The sequence below is a fragment of the Sinocyclocheilus grahami genome, unplaced genomic scaffold (genome assembly GCF_001515645.1).
Source record: "Sinocyclocheilus grahami isolate Dianchi unplaced genomic scaffold, SAMN03320097.WGS_v1.1 scaffold14.1, whole genome shotgun sequence".
In the NCBI taxonomy this organism is placed as follows: Eukaryota; Metazoa; Chordata; class Actinopteri; order Cypriniformes; family Cyprinidae; genus Sinocyclocheilus; species Sinocyclocheilus grahami.
The window spans coordinates 3859689-3867115 of record NW_015505193.1 but is presented as its reverse complement, the minus strand read 5'-3'; positions in this window follow the sequence as shown (position 1 = coordinate 3867115).

The following is a 7427-nucleotide window of genomic DNA, read 5'->3' as shown; positions in this document are numbered from 1 at the left end:
GATGGAGAGGGGGGGATATCTCTGTCTCTCTCTCTCTCTCTCTCTCTCTCTCTCTCTCTCTCTCTCTCTCTCTCTGTCTGAGAGATGTTGTCTTGCCGGTGGGCAACAGCGAAAGATCATTATTTTGGATCACAACAGGCCTGTCGGATGATCGCCTGAACATGGGATTTCAGGCTAGCGTATCGTCTGTCTTTCTATCTGCTCTTGTTGGGCTCGGTTTCTTTCTTCACCTCTCTTGTATCAGGCTCTTCGACATGTTGCATGAAGCTAGACTACAAGAGGAGCTTTAGAGAACGAGTCCTGTTAAAAACAGAGACCCAGGCGCATCTTTTAATACCTCACTGTTCCCTCCAGCGCTGATGCATCGCATGCATTTTGTCATCTGCACTGTGAAGGGCAAAAGTATTTTCTCTCGTTTTCAGTGCAAATATCTAAATACTCTTAAATCAAGATGCATTTACTTAAAAAGTCAAATGACAAGATATTAAGTGTTTTCTGAAAGATGTATCGAAAGTAAGAAAATTTTTTACATTTAGTATATATTTATTGCCAATTAAAAACAGTATATTATTAGTTAAAAATAATTATTTTGTAAATGCATATTTATAACATTGCATGTATTTTAAACATATTTTCTGCAAAAAAAAGATTTTCTTCCTCAGTATTTTTGTCTTGTTTTCCAGTAAATGTCTACATTTACTTAAAAAGTTAAATGAAATAAGATATCAAGTCTCGCTTTCTCAAAAAAATAAAAAAATAAAAAAATTAAATGAGTTTAAAACAGAAAAATATGCTTGATTCAAAGGGAAAACACGTTTATTTTTCTAGCCCGGTTGGAAGATTTTTTTTTTTTGTCTTGTTTTAAGTGTAAAATCAATTAATTTTGATACCTTTTTCACAAAATAAGACAAATTCTCAAAATTAATATCTTGAATTAAGATTGCCTAGATATTTGTACAGGAAAACAATACTAAGAAAATACTTTTTTACAGTGTTTTTGTGCAGAAATGTGCAATGTGTTTTATGTTAATTAAATATTAATTAAATAAATTATATTACATACATTATCATGTCAATTTTATTTGTATATCACTTTCACAATACACATTGTTTAAAAGCAGCTTTACAGGAAATCATTATGTTAATGTTTATAATATCTTAATACCTCGTCAAATTAGAGCTGGGCAAAAATATAGTTGGGTCAAAGACGAAAAAGGGTTTAAGCATAAAAACAATAAGTGTAATGCTGCTTTAAATTGTTGTTGTTTTGCCCCAAAAAATGTTTAAAAAAATTCTGTTTAATTTAATTGTTTTTCTGAGCAAAAAAATAAATATCATACATTTTTCTCTGATTTACAGAAGTGACCCACTAAAATGTCATTCAGTGTAACAATCTTGTCAGGCATATTTACAACAAAAATCAATTTATGACATATTAAAAGACTAATTACTTTCACCCCAAATACTAATTAGTTGTAATTTGACATTTTTTAAATTTGCCACTGTCCTAGGTTTTGCCCATTGGTCACAAATTTTTTACTCATTTAAAACAATCAAATTTAACATGCTCCCTTATTCTTTTATATGTTTTAATATGTACACGTCAGAATAAGCATGTTGTTTGAATTTTTACATAAATATTGTGTTACACTGAATGACAATGTAACATTATTATCCAAAAACTTATTTGAAACCTTAAAATACACACTTTACTTATATTTAATTTGCTTTCTGTGGACATAAAATCACTTTTGTAAATTTCTTTTGATGCGGACATCTTAACATCTTTGACCCATCTACATTTTGCAACAATATAAACAATCAAGCAGCTATAGAGTATATATAAGTTGAGTATATTGCATATAGGTGGATAAAGTTGAATATACTATATATATACAACTCACAGAGCTGTGCGATAAAGTGGTTTAATACAGTCTGTGTCGTACGGTTGATCCTTCTCTGTCTGTTTTCTGCAGCAAAACGCAGAGAAGCTGCGTGTACAATAAGTCATGTCGTTTAGTTACCATTCCAGCTGTGTGCACTTCATAACTGATCATATCAATCTTCATGCAGATTACTCTGCAGACGTTGCACACAAAGCCGTATCCTCAGTTGAACTCCAACATTTTCCTCCCTCATGCACACCTCGGCTCCTCCCGCTCCGTGATGGAGAGTCGAGGAAGAATAGTACCATCTGGACTTGTGGGAAATTAAGGGAAAACTGAAAAGGGCAAAAAACCCCTGGCAAGACCTCCCCGAGAGGAAGAGAGCGAGCGTTTGGCAGTCTGCTGTTGTGTGCCTGGATAAAGAAACGCTGAAGCCTGGAGCTCCTTCACTGACGGGATCCAACGAGCATGAGATCCTGCCAAACGTCTTGACTGTTGCCCCGCGGGCGGCGCTGATACCCCTCGGAGCTAAACATGCCACCCTGCACCCCAGTCGCACTGCTTTTTAAAGATTCATTCACTTATTGGCTTTTATTTATGTATTTATTTGTTTTGTTGCTTTGTTAGCAGCTTTTGCAGTAATAGCATCACTATCTCGTTAACTATTAAACGTCAGCGTGCAACGTGTCCTGTAATTTTGCATGGGGAAACATCTCTCATTTTAATTTTAGAAAGTGTAAACATCTATACATGGGCAAAAAAAGAGCGATATCCATGTATTGAGGTTAGAAATGTGTCCAGGCCAAAGTTATATATATTTGATAATAATTTTCCCTTATAATGTCCACTTACAATGTTTTCAAACGATTTAAAATATATTTTAATGCATTTATGCATTTTAAATGCTTTTTTTTATTATTTTCCAGTATAAATATCTAAACATTCTTAAATCAAGTGCATTTATTTACAAAGTAAAATTACATAAGATATTAAGTCTTTGTTTTCTGAAAAATGTAACAAAATTAAGAAAAGTGTGCACATATAGTATGTTTATTGTACATTAAAAAGACCTAAAACTGTAAGATTTGAATGCATTTTATGCATATTATTTATTGTTCGTTTTATGGATGCGATCTGAATAGGTTATCTTCAGTCTTTGTTGGTTTCATGGTTTGTGAACTGGTTTATTATTTCTACCAAAATTCGAAAGACTGTCCATCACATTTCTAGCGCTGAAAGAAGTAAATAAAGTGCTTTCCCATCTACATTACGGGATCCGATCTGATTAAGCAGAGGGTTTTAGCGCTGAGATTTATTCTATGACCTGCAATTGAGTGTATTTCATTTTTGATGCTGTTGTCATTTATGCTTCATGCAAGTTTTTCATGCATTAGTTTTTTTTCTCCCCTTGACATTTTTTCAGTTGTTTGAAGTATAAACCAAGCAAACTGCACTGAAAAAAATGTTTCATTCATCCAATTAAAAAAATGTAGGGTAATGATTTACATCTATATTTCTTTTAATATAACTTAGGGCAAGTTATTTATTTTTCATTGGCTCAAGTTAAAAATATAGATGTGAATCATTACCCTAAATGTTTTTAATTGGATGAATGAAAAAACATTTTCAGTGTGTTATTAGGTTTATGCTTAAAAAATCTAAAAAAAAAAAAAATGCATTTTAATATATTTACACTAAAATGTAAAAGTTTGGGGTTAATAAGATTTTTAAATTCTTTGATGAACAGAATGTTCAGAAGAACAGCATTTATCTGAAACGGAAATCCTTTGTAACATTATAAATGCCTTTACTGTCACTTTTAATCAGTTTGATAAAGCATCCATCTGTCTGTCTGTTCAGGACTTCAGTCTCCTATACGAGGAGGCGCGTTATTACCAGCTGACCCCGAAAGCATCTGCCAAATTCATAAATGTAAATGTTGCACTTTGTCTTGCTTTGTTTTCAGTGTCTGTCTTTGATTGATAAAATGTATATAAGATCTTTAAAGGTGATATTGTATTTGGTTCTCAGACACTTTACCGATTTCTAGTTCCAGAGTTGCATGATATAAATGAAACCACAAAACCAGTCTTAAGTGTCAATTTTTCAAAATTGAGATTTATACATAGTCTGAAAGCTGAATAAATAAGCTTTCCGTTGATGTATGGTTTGTTAGGATAGGACAATATTTGAAAATCTGGAATCTGAGGGTGCAAAGAAATCAAAATATTGAGAAAATCATCTTTAAAGTTGTTCAAATGAAGTTCTTAGCCATGCATATTACTAATCAAAAATTAAGTTGTGATATATTGACGGTAGGACATTTACAAAATATCTTCATGGAACATGATCTTTACTTAATATCCTAATGATTTTTGGCATAAAAGCAAAATCTATCATTTTGACCCATACAGTGTATTTTTGGCTATTGCTACAAATATCCCCCAGCGACTTAACACTGCTTTTGTGCTGCAGGGTCACATATCATCATACCTCTTATGCATGTTAAAGCTGATGATCTATTAATGAAAACGAGGCTCAACCTGTATTTCAAACACACTTTACTACACACACCTCACCAGCGCCCCCTCAGGGTCGAGCAAAACGTGCAAAAAAACGCCTTTTCATGTGCAGCCATATTTTTTCACTCCCTCAAAAACAAAACACAAGAGCGAGAAGAAAAGAGAGGCTAGAAAATGAAATGCATAATTTAAAGGTTTCTCCTTTTTAAGACACAGCGTTTCCCTTTTAAAAAAAGACTCCAACGTAACAACGCCCAGAGCGGTTGAAATACACGTATTGCATTTTTTAATACCATACTTACACTTTCTCAAACAGCCTCAACCCCTTTATGCTTCTTTCATAGATTTCTAAATGGCTTGCAATATAATTAATTGGCTGCATCAACTAACACAACATTTTCCTTCCGTGTATCCAGCGTGTCCCTTTCTGTCTGCCCTCTCTTTGTTTGCTCGCTCAAGCTCTATTTCTTTTCTAAAACTAGTGGATTTCTGTGAACCGATGAAGCAGGTCTTTTTGTTTCTGACAGAAGCTGGTTTGTCTGTTGCTGAAGCTGCTAACTGTACCATGCATCTCTTTCAAAGTCCATTAGGGAGACTCGACTGTTGCTCAGCTAATGATGCAATGCATATCTAACATGCATAAATGTCCCATAAACACACAAACAATGGGTAAAACACTCCGTTTTTTATTAGACTGAACTGTTTTACTTCCCAGCATATGTGTCCCTGCAGCACAAAAGCAGTGTTAAGTCGCTGGGGTATATTTGTAGCAATAGCCAACAATACATTGTATGGGTCACAATTATAGATTTTTCTTTTATGCCAAAAATCATTAGGATATTAAGTAAAGATCATGTTCCATGAAGATATTTTGTAAATTTCCTACCGTAAATATATCAAAACTTAATGTTTGATTAGTAATATGCATTGCTAAGAACTTCATTTGGACAACTTTAAAGTGATTTTTTTCAATATTTAGATTTTTTTGCACCCTCAGATTCCAAATTTTCAAATAGATGTATATCGGCCAAATATTGTCCTCTCCTAACAAACCATACATCAATGGAAAGCGTATTTATTCAGATGATAAATCTAAATTTTGAAAAATGTACCCTTATGACTGGGTTTGTGGTCCAGGGTCACATATTGATAATCAACATTTTTCTAACACTCGTCCACCATATTGAATCATTTTGATCTTTTCACAGTGCATTCTGATTGCTTTAGTGATGAAGGACGCATGTCATGCTGCTTTAGATTTGTAAAATGAGACAAAATAATGTTGCTGTCTACGTTTTGAAACAGTCCTCACATCTGGAATGCACCTGGAATGATGTCTTTAAAGTGTTGTCTATGTAGGCAGCTCACTGGGATTTGGAACAGAGCCACTTTAACACTTAATGCATAGAATTTTTTTTTTTCATAATTAGTATTTTGTCTTGCTTTCCGATTAAAAAATTATAAATATTATTTTTACTCAAGGAGCCAAACTGCTTGTGCTAAGCATAAATCTCATTATTTGGTTCCATTTTAGGTTTAAAATGAGAGAAAGAATGGCCGTACACTATAAAAAAATATTTTTTAGAATTTGTAAATAAAACAAAAATAAAACAAAACATCGTCTTCCTACATCAAAATGTCACATTTAATTAAATGTGTTGCTTGCCATTTTTTTATAATTATTTTTGAAATTTACTAGCAATTTCTGAGTGATAACTATTTCCTCGCATGTAAATTTTCAGAGTAATGTACAAAAATTAACAATAATACAAACTATTATACTATAAGATACTATTCTAGTTTTTATTAATATTTAGTATTTTTGTTTGCATTTCATTTTAGTTACATTTTTTGTAAATTTGTTGTGTTTTTGTCATTTTTAGTAGTTTTGTTTTTATATATGTTTATATAATTTTTTATAAATTTCATTTTTCGTTTTAGTTATTTTAAAACATCAAACTGAACTAAATTAAAATGAGAAATGTTGCCTTTGCAAATAGCTAAAATAATATTTTTTATATATTTTTTATTTTATTTTATTTTAGTAATGAAAATGTTTTATATATATATATATATATAGATATATATAGTTTTAATTTTAGTTTCAGTTTTAGTTAATTATAATAAAAATAAGTCTCATTCCTATTCTTACAATTTTACTCTTCAGCTAAATGTGTTTTTGTTTTAAGGATGATGAAGAAAATAATTTTTTAGTATGAAACCCTCTTTGTGATTATTGACCTCGAGACCTCGAGACCTCGAGAGCGAGTGTTGCTTGTTTCCCGTTTGACTTTAGTCTTTTTAGACGGGCAGCACAGGGGCAGCCCGGTTGGGCGGATGTGGGTGGAAAGGGTGTGTTTTCTCTTTGCTGAAGTGATTATGAACAGGACACTCCTGTCGGTTGACTCATTATTGTGTGAATGATACAGTAATCCTGTCTCACTGTACGACACAATGCAGCTCTGATCGGGTTACTGGCTGGAAACATCACTGCAGGCGACTAACCAGCCACACCTCACCTCAGACAGACAGAGACGGCGCTCATTAAGAGAGCTTAAACCAGCTTGGGTGTTCGTTTTAAGTGTGTGGGTTTCGCCTACAGTAAATGTGACCAAATGGCCTCGAAAAGATCGTAAAACCTGATTTATAATAAGAAATAAGAACACTCTTGTGAAAAAGAAGTACACTTGACTTTATATGGAAATAATATATTTAAAAATATATATCTGCTTAAGTGAGAACTGAATTAATGTTTTCACACACTATATTGCATGTTATTTGAAATTAAATGAAAATGTATTATAGTTTAAATTTATATTAAATGCAATTATTTGAACTTAAGTGTGCTATTGATCCACTTAAGTAAAACTTAAGTACATCTTTATATGTCATTTCATAATTAGTTCTATTGTCTTTGAAATATAGTTAAAGTGTACTGACTAAAATATACTTTAATGTAATTTCTATTGAAACTGGTATGTCGTGTGTATATATATATATATATATATTTTTTTTTTTT